This window comes from Stylophora pistillata, chromosome 4 (assembly GCF_964205215.1).
Source record: "Stylophora pistillata chromosome 4, jaStyPist1.2, whole genome shotgun sequence".
In the NCBI taxonomy this organism is placed as follows: domain Eukaryota; kingdom Metazoa; phylum Cnidaria; class Anthozoa; order Scleractinia; family Pocilloporidae; genus Stylophora; species Stylophora pistillata.
The window spans coordinates 260,850-280,377 of NC_142522.1; the positions used below are offsets into that span (position 1 = coordinate 260,850).

General features: G+C 39.2%; 3 long non-coding RNA genes across 3 annotated transcripts; 2 read left to right on the forward strand and 1 right to left on the reverse strand.

The window, feature by feature from the left end:
- The first annotated feature begins 5,723 nt into the window (after positions 1–5,723).
- Positions 5,724–7,126, forward strand: LOC148731952 (uncharacterized). Its single transcript, XR_016000683.1, has 2 exons — positions 5,724–5,974; positions 6,616–7,126. It is a non-coding gene; the product is annotated as an uncharacterized LOC148731952 (long non-coding RNA).
- A 424-nt stretch (positions 7,127–7,550) lies between these two features.
- LOC148731953 (uncharacterized) lies at positions 7,551–9,637 on the forward strand. The gene is made up of 2 exons (XR_016000682.1): positions 7,551–8,225; positions 9,401–9,637. It is a non-coding gene; the product is annotated as an uncharacterized LOC148731953 (long non-coding RNA).
- A 3,928-nt stretch (positions 9,638–13,565) lies between these two features.
- LOC148731954 (uncharacterized) lies at positions 13,566–19,457 on the reverse strand. The gene is made up of 2 exons (XR_016000681.1): positions 19,120–19,457; positions 13,566–14,974 (listed from the first exon to the last, which is right to left on the reverse strand). It is a non-coding gene; the product is annotated as an uncharacterized LOC148731954 (long non-coding RNA).
- Between the last annotated feature and the right edge of the window lie 71 nt (positions 19,458–19,528).

Sequence of the window (19,528 nt, forward strand, 5' to 3'; positions counted from 1 at the left end):
TGACAGGTACTTTCAACATCGGCGCTGCTCTATAGTATCGCTCTTTGATGCTCGCCGACTTTCATAACCAGTCCCCTCTATTAACTATGCTTCAACAGACGATCCAGAAAACAGGAAACAGTAATTATACCTCTTCTTCCCTGTTCAAGGCGGATTGAGAGCAATTGGGCATTCATTCCGCATCAGCCACGCTCTATAATGTTTCGTCATATAATGCATTGCTAGCTTTGGACCCGACCTTATTTGAGGGGAATAGATCACTATTTGGCTACCTTCTTGGGAAAGAATACCAAATAACTAACTAGTTGAGTTGATTTTTCAAAGCCACTGTTTCCAAAATGCAAGTATTTGATGTAGGTATACCGACTCGCAGTCGAGTCTGCTGTGTCAGCTGGTGCAGTGATTACTCTCGAAGCGTTTCTTGAGTTCCGAGCTACGTGGAAATGGTTTTATTTCCAGATGTGAGCTTTTTTCGGACCGCTGCCGGGAAAAGGTGCGTGCGAAAAATATGAACGTGCTCCGTGAGTCGTAGTCTTACAACCGGCACGAGTAACTTAACAAGGCACAGAAGCCTCTGGAGAAGAAGTAGTATAAATATAAAGATTTTGAACGTTGGCTTTTACAAATATTTCAGCGAAAGTTGTGGTTTTCCAGGTTTGACCCTTATAAAACTTTCTTTAAATAAACAAATATTCGAACACTACACTTTTCTTTGTCGCACATCTGCAGTGATGTATTATGGGCTATGCCCTTTGCAGATCCTTCGCCTTTTTTTTTTTTACCTAAAATGAGCTTTATCGATATCCCCCGAAGTACCATGAACATTCAATTATGAAACATTAAATTATGATAGGAGTTAGATAATTGTTTGCTCCTGTTTCGTATATGTAACAGACGACCTTAAATCTTGAAACCACGTGCTTCATAGTCCAATTTTTTTATTTTTGCGTTTTATCTCAGTAGACCTCATTTGGAATTAACTAGCGTTATTCTGCACGTGAGAATCATGTTTCTGAACTAGCAACATTGCGCTGACATTTGGTTCACGGTTCGGTTATATCCTCAGAGACCCAGGGGCTGAGTAGATTTCAAGTATGGGCATGAAGAGCCCCTGGGGACATTGTCTTACAAGACTAGTTCCAAACGTTCGCAGTCGTTCTGCCATCTGATTGGTGCCAGAAAATCTTTGTTTTTTTTCTGCCCTCTCAGAGTAAAGTGTACTTTAGAAACCTTTCGTGTGTTTTAACACGGACATATATCCTGGTAGCTCAGTTGCTCGCTATGTTTGCTTGGACCGTGCGACGGAGATTTGCTTGAGGTGAAAAGTTTCAGTCTCAACAAACAATGTAAGAGAAATCGATCAGATTGTCCGCGAATATTTTTACCAGAAATTATACTGAATAGTTTCACAGGTATCACTAGAGAACGTGTTTTCAAGTTTGCGAGGTTTGTAAACAACACGATGGTTGCAGTCATTGATATGTCGCTTTAAACGTTAGACGAGATTTAAGCTTAAATCTTTCTAGATTTTTTGCATAATTTGCTATGACTAAAACTTTGCCAATCCCGTGAAGTTATCTCGTCGCACGGGCCACGCAGGTATGTCGAGCAACTGGTACTTGCGTATTTTTCTGTGCGTGCCAAACTCTAATCTAATCTACGCTTGAAAAAAAAGAAAAGCTAAGCGTGGAAACTGTTGTTTATTAGATGTGGGTAGATGACCCTGTACTACTAAGCTAACATTTGCAATAAAGCAAACCCGCCCTTTCCATCCAATATTTCTTGATGTTTGGGTTTGTTTTTCCCATTGAAAGCAGCATCGGATCGATTCCCAATGATCAAAGGTATTTAACTTGGTCTTCAACAATCGACAGAAGAGGTGAAATGACAATGACCAAGGGACTAGAAGAGAATCCGTAGCCTTCCCAGCTCAAGAATTTCAACACTCTAGGCAGCAGTTGAAAGATTAAACTCTTTCCAAACCACTTCGGTAACTGCCCTAAAACACCTCTCCTCACGATGTTGTCGTTAATAATTTTTTGTGAAGGTGTGGTCTGATCGTCCGGGTGAGTGTAGTCGTGAGAAGGACTGTTGTCGGTGGTAGTGACTGACGTTTCGACAACCTGTGCAGAAGTCATCTTCAGAGTCAAGTGAATGATTGTCAAGTGGATGATCAACAATCATTCACTTGACTCTGATGATGACTTCCGCACAGGTTGTCGAAACGTCAGTCACTACCACCGACAACAGTCCTTCTCACGACTACACTCACCCGGACGATCAGACTACACCTTCACATGTTACCCCCGGGTTCAAACCATTTACTGCATTAATAATTTTTTGTTCAGATTTTAATTAGCTAACCGGAAACACAGCTAAGCTTTCTCTTAGCGCTTGCTGGAGGTCGTCCACGAACTTAAGGTTCTCTGCAACCTTGGCCCTATTGTAAACGACTTTACTACAAAGCGAAGATTAGATTTTGGCGCGCACAGAAAGCAGAAAGCTCCGTAGGCGAAAGCGCCAGTTGCTCGACCTACCTGCGTGGCCCGTGCGACGAAATAACTTCAAGGGATTGGCAAAGTTTCAGTCACAGCAAATTACGCAAAAAATCTAAAGATTAAATCTTAAATGTCGTGTAACGCTTAAAGCGACATATCAATGACTTCAACCATCGTGTTGTATACAAACCTCACAAACTTTAAAACACCTTCTCTCTTGATACCTGCGCAAGTATTCCGTATAATTTCCTGTAAAATTTTCGCGGACAATCTGATCGATCTCTTTTACATTGTGTGCTGAGACTGAAACTTTTCACTTCAAGCAAATCTCCGTCGCACGGTCCAAACAGTCATAGCGAGCAACTGAGCTACTAGCATATATGTCCGTGTTAAAACACACGAAAGGTTTCTAAAGTACATCAGAACATAGCTAGCAGAGTCGCGCAATCAAATTCATTATACGTGAGCGTGCTCAAAATCCCGATAGTGCACGCTGATAGCGTCAGCAAATCCGACTTCGCCAGAAATTTTTTTTTCGCGCGAGCGGCCATTGTTAGCGCGGGGAAAAATAATATATTTCGCGACAATAATGGATACAAACAGACACTCGACCTACTAGTCCGAAAACGAAGACAATGTTTGGACCTTTTCCCTTGGGCTAGAGTTCTTAAATGAGGGGCCGTAAGGGGGTTTCACGTGAAACGTGATCGGACTAATTTATTTTCTGTGATCCGTAATCTAAAAGTTTTAAAATTCGTGAACCGTGAATGATATGATTGTCGTGATACGTGAAACAGAGAAATAATTTTCCGATACCCGTGATAACAAACACGAAAACGACCCTTTTTTCCGTGAACGGCTACGAAGACCCCACAAAGGACCTCTCCAGGTGATCGCCGTGTCTGTTTTCTTCAGCTTGCGTGACCAAACAATAGGGTTTCGCATGACCCATTGATCCAAAAATAAAGCTGATGCGACCCTTGACACCAACGATCAGGTCTTCAGATTATTCATTGTCTGACGTCTTGTCTTCATTTCTCACGACCCACAATGTCGAAGAGCGAAGTCAGCGAAGAGCCGTTTCGTGTTTTAGAAGGGGTTGTCTACTTCGTTGATCCCAAATGTCCTGGATCTTTCAGTTTTCTTGGGGGAAAGGAAAGGATCAGAATTCCCCTGAAAAGAGAACATAATTCCCTTGATGCCCTGAAAAGGCATATTGTTGAACGCGCGGGCCTCAAGGCCGAAGCTGAGAAGCGGGGAATAGGGTCGTCTATTGATCTTAAGCTGTGCAGACTAGCCAAAGGCGCAGAAGGCAGTAAAGCTTTCTCAATCAATACACAAGCGCAGTGGAACATGAAAAGGCCGCTTTCTGTCGATTCTGCAGTTTTACAAGGTTAGCGTTTTCATCATGAAAATTTGATAAGAGATCGTAATTTATGACACGTGTTACTTGAAAGTCACGTGTGAAAGGTATCTGATATCCATACTTTCGTGTTAATTGTTTTAATTCGCGTTAAATTTCTTACATCTCTTAGGGCCTGTTTACATGGAGATGGGGTGACCCCCTTAGGAGGGTCACCCTTCTAGAAGGGGCAAAAGATAGCCCCTTTTACATACAAAGTCTTGTCTCCAGGGCTATCGCGATTATTGAATTTGGCACCGAGGGAGATAGCTACGCGGTCGCTAAGTACACAACAACCAAAATGGCGGACAAACGAAGTATTTTGGCGGTAAATTCAATTTTCCTTGCGCTTGCCTCTTTGGCTGCGGTTTTTCAGTGCTGTGGGTTCTTGCTGTCGTATCCCCTAATAGAGAAACGCCGACAAGAGCGAATGGCGCTACAGGTAGCCGCCCAGTACAATGCTGCAATGCGACGAATGAGGCATGTACGAAGGAGAGCCATTTTGTCGCTGAGGGAGAATTTGGGGGAATCCTGGTCGCACAGAGCAGTGGCGAAGGACGCTTTTCGTTTTCCCTGTGAATTATTTGATTTTTCACGTGGCAAGCCTTCTTCCATATCTTTCCGAGTCGAGCGGCTTTCTACGGTACTCTCGTCGACCACCTATTCATGATCATAATAATAATAATAATAATGAACGTTCTTAATACGCATTTAAGAATCTCAATGCGCTTACAATAATTTTTACTAAGGTTGAGATCGGACGTCAGCATTATCAGGCGCCTCTGGCAGCCGCTTTAGTCCATGTAACGACCTCACCTTTTCCCACCCATCCCACCCCAGGGGAGGACATCCATCACACAGTAATCTCGTGCGTGGGAAATTAACGTCTCCTACCCCTAACCCTGCAGGAGACGGGACCTCCATTTATTCGTCCCTATCCGAGAAGACTAGAATATCTAACCATTTCTTGATGTTGAGAAAGGAAGCATATTCTTCTCAGTTAATTTTAAGACCCTGAGTGTTGGTCCGGCCGGTATTGAACTCTCGACCTCCCGCACAGCAGTCCGGCGCTCTCCCAATTGAGCTAACCAGGCGGCGGTCATCTATGTCTTTTTTCGAAATGTCGACACTGTTGTCCTCAGACTGTTTCGAACTCTGTTCAAACAATTTGGCCACCACAGAACGGCGACAATATTCCTCGGGCTTATACGCGCGCGAAGCCATTACAGAGTTTCGCGGCAATCTGACAGTAAACTGAACCCACAAAAGTTGACCCTTCTCGGAGGGTGACCCTACATCAAGTGTTTACATGGCAAAAAGTTGGCCCTCGCAGGAGGGTTACCCCACCAAGCAGATAGGTTGACCCTACCTCTTATGTAAACCAAGCCGGAAAATACAATAGGCAAGGGTTACCCTTCTAAGAGGGTGCCCCTTCTAGAAGGTCACCCTATCTCCATGTAAACAGGCCCTTACAATACTAGAAGTCTAGGAAAGTTTTATTCAGTCTCCCCTACATATTTTATTTGAAGTTTGCTTAAGAATCGACAATTTTCTCAGAAATTATACAGAAAGTGAGTCATTGATGAGAGCCGTGATTTCGGTTAGGGTCGTTAGAGGCGATATTTAAGACACCTCCTGAGATAATTCTTGATGATCCTTGATCGCTCGCTTTGCAAAAAGGGCGTGTTGACAATAATGAGAAGACCTGAGAATAGGAACAACCTAGGAAGACTAGGAAGAGAATATTCGGACAGATTTTTTTTCTCGACTAAACGCAACTTAAATTTAATTTTTATGGACTACGAAAGAGACTGGAGTGAGGTTTGAAACTGCCCAGAAAAAATGACACCAATATAAATGTCAAAGTAGATAGACAAAAGATAAAAAGGACGTAGTCAAAAGATTATTATTTGATTAATTAATTTTATTGTCATTATTTTCTTTCAGTCAATGTTCTTAAAAAGGAAATGGTCTTTTCGAAAGATTCCACGGTGATAAATATCACAGTTCCTGGTGGCGAAGAACAGCAAAAGAGCAAAGTCATCAAACGAAAGCCAAGAGGTGGAAGGAAAAGGTCAGCTTCAAAGGAAGAGGACGACCATCTTGTAAAGCGCCTAAAACAGGGCGAAATTCAGTGTCGAGCGAAATGAACGACAGACCAAGATGTTGGATGATCTAAATTTGGCTATGTGCGACTAAAAGAAATCGTTAAGAATTTTTGTTATTATTAACAGTCATGATTTTTCCTAAAATTTTATCATTTTATTACTATGATGGAGACGATGATGATAACGATGATTGTTGAAATCGTCTTTAATGTATTTAGTTAATTAGCCTTTCAATGTGTTTGTAGCTCTGGCAAGTATGTTCAATAGCATAGCGGTCAATGAATTTACTATAAGGTGTGGTCGTTGCCAGAAATTAAAGAATGTACCAACGGACAGGACTCCGCAGACTAAGGCCCGATACTTTAAAAAAGTACGTAAAATGTTGAGCATTATCCTTCAAGCTTGTCTGCAGAAACATTTCTATTTAAAGCTTCGGAAGTTTCACTTTGAAGTATCATCATCAATTTTACTTTAAAAGAAAACCACTGGAGAAGACCATCCAGAGAACTTCTGTATTGTCAAAGAATAAAGCAGGTGGTTAAAATTAATTGTTTTCTTAAAAAAAGTAAAGATCACTGGAGGTCATATTTTTGTTGCTGCCTTACAGATCACTTTAATACAACTTGTCAAAACGTCGAAACGAGGAAGATAATGCTAAGAAATACAATGCAACAATAGATGGAATGAAAAGAAATATGGATGCCTTCCTGAAGAAGAGTGGAAGCCGCGGAGGAGATCAAGAAAGTCAAAGTGATGGAAGTGTAATGTGAAACGTCGGCTCACCTAAAGGAATATCAGTGGGAAATGACAGTGATCGTGATTTAGAGTTAGACAACATGCAAGAGTCTTTCACATTATTTGTAAGATTGTGATATTATACTAACCAATCTGTCACCATCAGCCTAAGTAAAACATTTCTTTTACTTTTTTTTTTGTTAAAGATCCTCTGATCTATTTACTTCCCGATGTATCTTAAGGTCTTTTGCAAAACGACGTATTTAGTTGTTGTTACACCGATAGTCACAAGACAAGATGAATCCACATTTATAATATCAGTTCTAATTGCTAACTTTCAAGATTGAATGATATCAGTTATTAAAACTTTTAAGACTTCAGTAGTCAAGTGGACCGTGTATTTTTTATACTACCTTGCAATTACAGATTTCAAGACAATTGCCCTGAGGCAGTGGCATCTGCAAACGAGTTTGGAGACGTGTCACAGTGTGACAGTGACAGAGAGATTGAAGAATTCAACGAGAGACTGAAATCTTAAGCGACTGCCTGTCTGCTTCAGAGCAAAGCTGTGAAACCGAATCTGACATTACCAATCACGACACAATCACGAGTTGAGCGCTTTCTGAAATACATTAAAACGACTGTCAACAATATTATATATATAGGGTAAGGCGACAAGTCTTTCTCATGTGTAAGTTTATTTTCCGCGAACCGTGAAACTCGAAAATTAATTATCGTGTTTCGTGATTTGCGTTTTTTGATTGCCATGAACTGTGCGCGTGACCCCCCCTTACGGCCCCTCTTAAATGAGGCAGAAAAAGAGAAAAACAAAGGAAAAGCATACTCGGCATCAGCGCCATCACGATTCGCTTTAACTGATAGTGTTGTCCGTTTTTCGCGTCGGATTTGATGCACAATTCCACTGGCTATGTTCTAAAACAATTAGTTCATGCTTTCAGCTGTGCACTGTCGAGTTATGGAGCACGTGGGAAGTTTGGAGAGCACTCATGAAGCTAGAGTTGCCCTCGGCTATCGCCTCGGGCAACTCTTACGCTTCTTTCGTGCTCTCCAAACTTCACGCGTGCTCCATAACTCGATAGTGCACGCTAAAGAATGAACCAATTGTTAACTTTACTCTGATAGGGCAGAAAAACACAAAGATATTCTGGCACCAATCAGATGGCAGAACGACTGCGACCGTTTGGAACTAGTCTTGTAAGACAATGTCCCCAGGGGCTCTTCATGCCCATACTTGAAATCGACTCAGCCCCTGGGTCTTCGAGGATGGGTTCGGTTGTAGACTTCTATAAGATATCTTACGCAAAGTGTTTCAACGGAGTGGGAATAGAGAAACCCCGAGATACGCTTTGTAAAACAATCATTATCAGGTGTTGACTATCCTGCCAAGTTCTATCGCTATTGAGGGAGCAATGCAACAACTTTAGGACTGCAATCCCCTTTTGTGATACAGCAATATGGACGGTAAGATGATATCATGTTAAATAAGATGTAGATTGGATGTAAAATGCGAAACAATGGAGTTTGTGTTTGAATGTGGACACTTTCGAACAACTGACGGCATCGTCAAATCAGCTCATTTTATCCAACTTTAAAATTTGATTAAATCGCACTGAATCATTTCCCTAAAAAAATCGTTTGGAGATCGAAAAGAACCACACTTCGCCTTCCAAAAGCCAGATTTTCAGTCGATTATTTTGTATAGCACATAGTAAAATAACGTTAACGGGTTAGTTTTTACCTATTTTTAATCTTGTTAGAAGAAGGTCGGTTAAATTCAGTTAGATTGTGTAAATAAACCATCAAGAATTGCCCAAATTACTGTCAAGATATGTATTGATGTTGTTTTCAAGATTTGGTAGTTGTTATCGGTCCAAGTGTTTTCAATTCGTGGCGCGACGCTCCGAGATTAGTCTGAAATTTTGAGCTTCAAAAGCGGCATTTGGTCGAAATTCAGTTATCGAGTTTTTCGAAAATATATCGATATTCAGCCAAACGAAGTATGCAGTGCTTTATTTCACCAGAAGGCCCAACTAACTTGAGAATATGAGACGAATCTATTTTTTGGCTGTTGTCACCAAATGTTTGACCGTTGGTAAGATTCGTTCGTAAGTCGCTCTTACTACAACCGTCGGCGAATTATTTTTAGGGAGGTTTTGGTGGATTTTCCAAGTCATGACCCAAAACCGTCTTTGTCCTTTTTACTCTCCAAGTCTGTTGTATATGGTAGGTTGGCATGTGTCTTAACAATGGTTATGGTCTTACCTCAATCAACTAGGTTTTTCGCTTATTTTTTTACCGTGTTTTGGAGGTAATTTTTATTATTGCCGTTTCGAGCTTCATGGGCTAACTAGAGGAAAAACTTAGGTAAAACTTATTTTTCAATTGGCCCCCAAATCCCTCACTATTGTCAGTTAATTAATTGTTTGTCTATGTAGCTTTCGGTCTAACTAGTCCATTTACCTCCAAAAATTGCGTGGGCTTTGTCTCATCAGTAAAACTGGTGCCGTTTCCTTCACTTTCTTGTGTTATTAGAAACGAATGGCGCAATGAATTCCAAACCAGCTTAGTTATATTTCACTTTGCTGTATGTGTCATGTTCTTGAAGTTGTTGCTTCTTATGTTCTCTTCCGTTTAAGGTAATGTGAAGTGACCCAATAATTGGTACTATAGACAGATTGGATGGCTGTGACATTTACTGTGGCTAGCTGTTATTGAAGAGTTTGTCATTATTCCCAGAAGCTTACTTCTTGTTGAAATTATTAGTGTTTTGTTCTCTGTACACAACTTGTCTAGACTAATATGCTATATAGGATTTGTCTACTGTATTTGTGACGGTAAAATTACCATTAAAGTTTTCAGAAGTTTTGTCCATATTTCAGTGAAAATGAATGTGAGTAGTAATCAGTTTTATCAAAAACTAGATAATTGGATAATGCAATTCAAGACTTTTTATTGGCTTAGCCATTATGGTATATCAGCCAATATACCATAATCTACAAATATGGTAAGCATACGTGTCAGTTTAAAATTAAAAGGGAGGTAAAAATCTAATAAAATTTAATAATTTAATTTAACGTTTTTAATAAAACAATTATTCCACTCGCGCTTGTTGGATAGGAGGTGATTACAGCCAACAAGGCGTGTAGCACCTCGTTGGCTATCAATCATCTCATATCCAGTGCACGCTCGTGGAATAATCGTTAAATATTCCTTAGGAGTGTTAAAGCTTCCAGAATGAGAGCTGATAAATTTCTTGGGAATGAGTGATTCATACATGATTTGCCTCCTGTAAAATTGACACAGCCAAACCCCCCTGGCAAATGTCATTAAATTTCTTTAAATAGCAGTCATGTTGGAGCCCATTACCACTTAATGTGCAGTATCAAAGTCTCCTTTTGACTTCAGTCTTATTTCTCTAAAACCTAATAGGAGTAAATCATACATTTTCATAAAGAGGTCAACAAAACTCTCCTCATTATTTTAATCTGACTTCATTCAGTCTTGTTCCCAGGGGATACAAGCCTTGGGAAATAATTGCTTTTTGTCCTCACTGATACCATCAGCTGTTAAAAAAAACAATAAAAACACTGTGGTCTTGAATTACTGTAAAATATTGTAGAAGTCTGAGCTTTCACCACTCAAAGGCATCATCAGGGACGGATAAGATAAAATATTTCACGAGGGCCGAATAAAAGGGAGAGAAGTGTCACTATACTAATGAGCTAGTGTCACTGTGATTGATCAGCTGTACAGGTTCTCATAAAATTGTAAGATACCTCTTATAATTTAATAAGTTGAAAAGTAAGGTTGTGAAGGGTGTATCTGATGTTTTTGGGTAGCAAGGATAGATGAAGTGGAATATAATTTTTATTGGGATAATAATTGATTTATTTAACTATTATTACAACTGGAGGCTCAGGATGTTATTTGATTTTATTCACCTTTAGGCAACAGGCTGGTTTTTCTTTATTCGTTCACACCTCTCCAGTTATGGTAGAATTCTCATCTGTTGAGGTTTAGGGGTAGTTTGAAGAAAATAAAATGAACAGATTTCAATAAAATTTTTCAAGTCATAAGGCGCATGTGATGATATTTTGAAGACTGACGATTGAAAATAACCTTCTTTCCTCTGATAAAAATTCCCCCAAGTTATGACGATGAAAGCCCTAGTGATAACATTATCTTGCTTTTCTCAACGCGACAGTGACATTTTGTGTTTCAGTGTCGTTCACGCCGGCTGTGATTCGTGAAAAAAACTTTTCAACCAAAACCCAGATTTCTGTGAACTTTAATTTTTTGCTGAAATTGCAAATACATTGCACTGCAAGTTGAAGCTCTCAAACACAAAGGAAAGTGAGTACTACAAATGTACTCGATTTGTTGAGATAGCAGTGACACTACTCAATTACTTTCCAATACGTCTGTGCTCGACAGGCCTCCTGTATCATTAACAAAAAGTATCATCTACATCGATCGCACCAATAATTATTAAAGAGTACTCGAATTGAACTGGATTGTATACCCTTCTGCTTTTGGAAAATCAATCGACTGTGAGTTCCTTTCGCACATGCAACGCACAACGTTATGGAAGACTACGACGCTTCAATTAAAGTTATAGAGGGAAAAATTGACAAGAAAAGCTGTCTGAAGAGCTCGTTCCACTATTGTTTTCCGACGAATTTTCCTCCTTCACTTCTATCGCGGGAAACCCAATCCGGCGCGTAGTGAAGCGTTAAGCCTTGGTCAAACGGCGCATGATAGTCGATGATAGTTAACAACTATTCACCAAAGTGGAGGTGGTTAGTGGTGGATATTTATCGAGCCGCGAAGCGGCGAGGTAAATATCCACCGCTAATCACCGACACTGAGGTGAATAGTTGTTTTAGTATATACTAAAACAGTGGGATGATATACACCACCGTCGTTAATTTGAGTGATTTCTTCGCTTGTCACTGATGCAAACCGGGACGCCATTTTTTCCCGAGTTGCTCGGAGGTAAATAGCAAAGATATTCGGAGTTTGACTAGCCAATCAGAGGGCGCCTTCAACGCTATCCACTGTTTTAGTATATACTAATTGATGTTATTAAAAACTTGATCATTGGATAATGCAATTCAAGACTTTTTATTGGCTTAGCCATTATGGTGTATCAGCCAATATACCATAATCTACAAATATGGCAAGCGTACGTGTCAGCTTAAAATTAAAAGGGAGCTAAAGATTTAATAAAATTTAATAATTTAATTTAACGTTTTTAATAAAACAATTATTCCACTCGAGCTTGTTGGATATGAGATGATTATAGCCAACGAGGCGCTACGCGCCTCGCTGGCTATCTATCATCTCATATCCAACGCGCGCTCGTGGAATAATTGTTAAATAGTCGGTGTTAGTTGAAACGCGCGCTTCTGTTTGACCACCAACTATCATGCACTATCATCGACTATCACCAAATATCGTTCATTTTGAGCTTGTTCAAATTCTTCATGATAGTCGATGATAGTTTTTCTCGTTTGACCACGCGTATGATAGTTCATGATACTTTTTGGTCAGCTGTTTTCCCCGAAAATCGGCGGGCTCGTTTAAAATGGCCCGGTTTAATCTTAGGCCCGATAGCGTTCAATATTTCCTGAAAGGTTTCAACGTTGATTCGCAACATTTCCTTGTAAGCGGCAGTGTCCTCCACTCGCAATTCTTCCACCAATTTCAACATCTCTCTTTCGTTTCTCCTTTTAATCCATTCCTTTGTCCGTCCTCTCTTCCACCAACGCTCTCCAGATTCATTCTCCGTACACTCCTCCAACAAATCGATTACTAATAAGTAAGCTGCCGCCCTCTTTCTTCGTGATAAATTCATACTTCAACAAGTTTGTTTTTCTCACGCGAAGCCATGTTGGTGTTCACATTTTACGCGGAAAGAGCCTGGAACTAGCTGCTCGCGTGACTTTGCTCGCAGGACTGCCGGTGAACTATCATCAACTATCACGAACTTTTTTAGCCGTTTGACCATGCGAATGATAGTTGGTGATGGTTGACGATAGTTTGAAATGAATCAACTATCATCGACAATAATGCGCCGTTTGACCAAGGCTTTAGAGAAGGAATAATAGAGAAAATGAACAAGAGGACACGAACGTCAGTTGACAACGGCGCGCGCAGCAGAAATACCGATAAGAAACTGGATCAAGAATGGCGTCGCGTTTTGTTGAAAAAGTGATGTAGCGAACAAAACCTGTCGCAAATTTCTGTTCTAGAATATCAATTAAGTTTTGTCGTAAAGTTACACTTACAGGTACAATTATGCATCACGAAATTAGTTTTACTATATATCTCGCGTCGATTGCACACATGGATGACTTGGGCAAGATTCATTCATCACGAAGTTGGCCGGGATACCAATTGAGATGACTTTTTTCCACTGGACTTAAACAAAATTTCGGAAGGTAGTGTTCGTTTGACTTCTGTATAATTGAGCCAATTAAAAAAGGTTTTTGTGAAATTTTTGTAATTGTCATCTTTTTGTGCGTGTTGTCTTCGTAAAAACGGCTTTCGTTATCTCTATATTTCGAGTCCTTCGTGGCTTTCCATATCTCAGATCATGGCTGGTGATGGCTTAGGCTCCGTCCGCGATGAACAGAACAAGCTGGGGTCTTATAGTTGTGCTATTAAAGTAGACAAATCAATATAATCGTCATATTTTTCGAATGTCTGGAGGAGGAAACCATAAATTTTACTCTTAAAATTGTATTTTGTATTCTTACGATGTGAGTTCAGAGAATGTGGAGCTGGAGCGACTAGCAATCCGCTAACTGATGCTTTTCTTTATTCTCATCACTTGTCCTCTTGATAAGGTATTGACTTTGTATGGAGAAGTTCTCTCTTGGTCAGGGGAGGCAACACAATTTTTAATTTAGTTCTGAAGCTTTGCGTACAGTTTGAAGACAGTGAGTACATTTTCTTGCTTAGTTTCCTCTAACACCGGAGAAAAACACAAGCCCTAATATAATAGGCGCTTAAACATTTGGACAGAAATCAAGGACCAGTGGAACTTTGAATCCTCCATTATGGCTAAATGCCTATCAAACCAGCGAGTCCAGATCAGACGACAGATGCACATTCGTGATGGTTCCCGCATGCATTCACGGCAGATCTGCAAAGACCGTACGGGGCCCACGCAAATTTGAATCAGGGCTCCTTGTAGCTGAGGAAATAGCAACAGCGAATCGAGAATTCTCTGCAAGTCACAATATAGCCAACCGGTGTAGCCAGCCTTGCAGTTACCACAAATCATGGTCCCGTCCACACTGAGACTTCCACACATATAACTTTATTTAAGCTTGGATTTAGAATAGCTCGAAAAAGAGCTTAATATATTAGAGTATAGTTAATATTTAAGAAATACAGAAAAATGTATAATTACAAATATATATAAATATATATATAACTAACTGCAGACAGTACTGTTTCGGCCTTCTGGGCCTCATCAGTGCAGTGCTAATGCTAGGATGGGGGAGAACCGAGACGGTCACCCCAAACGACCCAACCTTTGTGGTATCGTCTAAGCCATGCCAGAGTGCTCAAACTAGAGTAAACCAGCGAGCATGCGCTGGATATATATATATATATCCATATGTGCGTCACTTGAGTAGTCCATTTGCTACTGTAATCGCTCCTTCATTGTCGAGCACTGTCATGGATCCTACGTTGCCTATTTCGCTTATATATATATATATATATATATATATATATATATATATATATATATAGATATAGCTCTTTGGCATACAAAGCTTTGCTTTCATGTCCAAATTGAGCACTCTAACTAGGATGAGTCATTGCTCTGCAATTGCGCATGCTCGCTAGTGTACTCTAGTTTGAGCACTCTGGCATGGCTTAGACGATACCACAAAGGTTGGATCGTTTGGGGTGACCATATTGGTTCTCCTCCATCCTAGCATTAGCACTGCACTGATGAGGCCCAGAAGGCCGAAACAGTACTGTCTGCAGTTAGTTATATATATATATATATATATATGTGTGGGTGTGTGTGTGTATATCTAAAATTACTACGCACATATATATATATATGTATATATTTATATCACTGTCTTTAGTTCCTCTTGCTTCCTTACAAAATACTTTTCTTGGCTCCGCACTATCTTTCAAGCTTTGCAACCACCTCATTTCATCAAAAAATACTCCACTGTGTTCTGTGTAAAAAAGAAAAACAAAATACAGAAAAAAAGTCAACATAAAATCAATCAATGTAGAAATCAATCGGAATTAACACTTCTTCATCGTAACACTAAAGAGCAATCCGGCCCGACAAGAATCATCGCCAACAATAAATTCTATACAACAAATTCTGATATTGCCGCTAGCTTCATCAATATTTTGATTGTGTAAGCCCTACACTTGCCAGCTCCCTAGGGAATCATGTTGGCAACCCCCTTAAATACAGAAAATCTTCTCCTCCCAGGAGTTTTGTCCTTTAATTAACTCCCATAAGTGACCAATACAGAATTTCTCCTTACAATGTGTATTCAATATCTAGCAGAGAAGTACTGACAATAGCTAAAAACATCAATTGGGGGATTTTAGGTTGATCCAATACAAAACTCTCCAAACCAACTTCATAAGAACTCTATGGGAGACTGTAAGGAGAATCAGTTTAAGGAGATCTCGCTAGTGAAGTTGTAGATAAATGAACAATTAAGATAAAGGCAAAGAACGAAAAATCGCAACATCTCAATAATGAGGTCAGTTAATTCATACAGAATAGGATGATTCCTTGTAAAAATACACTGGCCCAATCAAAAAAAGAAAACATAAATATACATTTATAATGCAGTAAATGTTTTCACATACACCATATACATTTATAAGCCCTACACTTCCCAGCTCGCTAGGGAATTATGTTTGCAACCCCCTTAAATACAGAAAATCTTCTCCACCCTGGAGTTTTGTCCTTTAACTCCCGTAAGTGACCAAGACAGAATTTATCCTTACAATATCTATCTTCAATATCTAGCAGAGAAGTACTGACAATAGCTAAAAAGAGTAATCAGGGGATTTTAGGTTGATGCAATACAAAATTCTCCAAACCGACGTCATAAGAACTCCATGGCAGACAGTAAAGGAGATTCAATTTAAGGAGATCTCGCTAGTGAAGTTGTAGATAAACGAACAATTAAGATAAATGCAAAGAACAAAAAATCGCAACATCTCAATAATTAGGTCAGTTCATACAGAATAGGATGATTCCTTGTAAAAATACACTGCCTCAATCAAAAGAAGAAAAAAATAAATATATATTGATGAGTCCTACACTTGCCAGCTCCCTAGGGAATTATGCTTGCAACCCCCTTAAAAACAGAAAATCTCCTCCTTCCTGGAGTTTTGCTCTAACTGAGATGACTCAAGGACAGGTTTGTAATCTCTTCTCTAAATTAGATGAGAGCAGAACTCAACTGCATATTCCAAATGAATTGATGAGGATTGCTTCTGAGAATCTCTGAAAAACCTTCAAGGCATTTATTTCTATGGAGTCCACCAAGACTAGCACAGTACCAGATATTTTCAAACTATCTCCAGTGACTTCAATCTGTTTATAGACATGGCATATCATCACTGCGCCAGGAGAGAACCTGCCCATATTACAGTTCTATCACCCTTTAGCAGAGTTCTTATTGATCGATTGATTGATTGATGTACTCATTTACTCAACTTTAATCACACAGATCTTCATCCTTTATCATCCTTTATTGTGACCAAGACAGAATTTCTCCTTACAATATCTAATATTCAACATGTATCAGAGAAGTAGCGAGAATAACTAGAAAAACATAAGTCAGGGGATTTTAGGTTGATCCAGTAGAAAATTCTCCAAACTGACATCATAAGAACTCTATGGCAGACAGTAATACCCCATTCACACCAAAGCCTAAATATGCTTTAAAGCTGTTTTGTTAAACATGGTTTAACACAACAGCTCCATAGAAGCTGCTCAAATCAATATTTGGTTGACTTCAAATGTGGCACATTGAAAAAACGGTTTAGCAATTGCTTGAATCTTGTGGAAAATTTAGTTTTTCAGTTCTCTGCTTCTGATTTTTATTCAGTTAAACCTGGTTTAACTAAATTTCTACTGTATTTAGATCATTCTTGAAATACATGATTGTAATCACAGTCTCTTTAATTAACCTCAATTGACATGAATTTTTAATGATTCTGTCATTGTTGTACTATAGTCGTTTTAGCAAATTTTTTCCATTGAGAACTGTTATAATTAGAAATTGAAAAACTTAAAACTGAAAAAAAAATTAGCAGGTCGCTCTGTGCGGGAGCAAGCACAACCTATCTCACAATTAATAGCTAGCTCCCATTAATACTTTTTGTAAAACTGATATGTTGACATATATGCCTCATAACTGCACATAGGTTCCAAATTGCTACATTGGAGACATGTGTGTCATGTATGTGACACATATGTCAGATAAATTATTTTACATGTATGTGACATATATTTTACATATATCTGCTACATATGTATGTGACATATATGTTACATGTATGTGACATATGTCAGACATATGTAGGAGATATACGTAAAAGATATGTGGTTTTGGTAAGGGCCATTAGAAAAGAGAGCCTACACTTTGCTATTTTCAAAATAACCAGCCATTTTAGGAAAGAAAAAAGTCAGAGGTAGTTCAAGTGGAAGTAAGATTCTTATAAAATGTAGCTGCTTGACTCCTCATGCAGGTTTTGTAAGTTTTGCTTTTTGAAATGAAACCACTGAAAGCAGGCGTTATACCTCAGTATGATCATCAATGGTAAAAGTGAGGCAAAACTGAGTAAAATTTTCAGGTGGGTTTTCAAGCATTAAGAGACTTTAAAAAATACTTGACTTAAATATTGTAACCTCTGCAGAGAGTGAAGATTGATTTTTTCTGATGTTTGTTACATGAATGTTTATCCCCTCTACTAATGGAATTAATTAAAGTGCCTATAAAATGTGCAGTAGACCAACCATGAGGATAAAGTAAAACATCCATTTGGGGGGTCTTTTAGCCCTTGAACTCCCAAGAATTGATGATAATTAATTGTGACCTCCAATTGCTACACATTTCCTGGTAAAAAAATTTGGGAGAATTGAGTTTTAGACCAAGATAACTTCTACCTAATAAGTTTGAGTATTGTAGTGCGTGTAGCTTAGTGCCAACCAATTTTCAATTGTGTAGGAAAATGAAAATGAAATTTCATTTTAGTTTTTCGCCGCGCTGTAAAAAAAAGAAGTTGGACTTCAATATTTTCGTATGGAATTTGGAAAACGTATTGTGAAGTCAAGTAGCTATCTTGAAAACAGGGAATGGGGAATCTTTAAAAGCGGGACTCTCAAGTAGCGAGAAACTTTGAAACGAGAAATATTTAGAGGCGTGAAATGAACCCGCCGAAATGAATGAACGGTGTGGTGAAGTTGCTCTTTTATCCAATTTTACGCAAGGGAAGCATGGAAATTCACGACTGTTGACAAAGGTAAAACTAGGTTGCAATTGGAAGAGCAGTCAGCTGAAACCTTGAACGCTCAAAATGGTGAAATTGTTAAAATTATTTAGGCAGGAGAATCTTTATTTTCATCAACATATTTGGTTGCTACAATTCTCTTTATAAGAAAGCGTAGTGAAGGGCTTAATTTGTCGTTGTTTGTTCAAGGATGAAATAAAGAACTTTTTGTGACCAAAATGTCGCTCTTGTTCATTGACAGTCATAGGAAACGGTACTGTCAAGCACTGACTTTAATGAGAAGGTGTGGGAAGGCTTTAGAAACGACTACAATGGGATTAGGCGGAAAATAAAACTTGATGAAAGGTAACAGGTACGTAAAGAAACATAAACATTTCGCGCTTGAACAAAAACGTAGAAAGCTGAATATTGTAACCCAAAAGTACTAACTGTAGCCATAGTTAGTCCCTTCTACTAACTATGCTTTAGCACGCTTAAAATTTGGAAACTTTATACTCGTTGAAGTTTGCAAAAAGTTTTGAAAGATTTGTTGGCTGCTTTATGGTATGATATGAAATATGAACATGAGAAGGACTTTGACTTGAGTTGAAGAATGGAGAAGCATAATATTTTCTAGAAAATTGTAGTTCTTTGGAAAAAAATGGCTTGCAAGTTTAAAGATTCCTAGGTGCTGTAGAAGATTAGACATTTTTGAAAAACTATAAATGTTATAAATAGGTTGTACCCGAATGAACAGCGCGCATTATCCAAATGGCGTTGGTTTATGGCCATGCATATGGAGTAAAGTTGAAGCCTAAGCAAAATTGTTGTAAGTGAGCAATTAACTTACAGAAATCCTGCGATTGGAGATGAATTGCAGCTACTTCTTTGCGCAAGAATAGCGGTCCGGGCCTGTGGATAAACATTTAGATGGCAATATAGAGTAGCGTGCGGATGGTTGCTGTGAATAAATGTGCGTAGCGACCCGTATGTAGGTGATGACGCGTGAAGGCATGGTGACGTTGCATTTGAGCGGCAAAGTGTAGTGAAGTGAAGTGAAGTGAAGCGAAGTGAAGTGAAGTGTTAGTAATGGCGGGCGGGTTGAAAGCAATAAAGGGTGGAGTTATGTTGTTTTGGTTGATTTAGGGCCGCCTGGTGACGGAAGGGCATCATGAAGCCTGGAAGTCCGTAAGCCTTGTGTATCATTCAAAGAACGGAGTGATAGAAGACGGGGGCCAGGTGGAAAGTGTAAAAGCAAC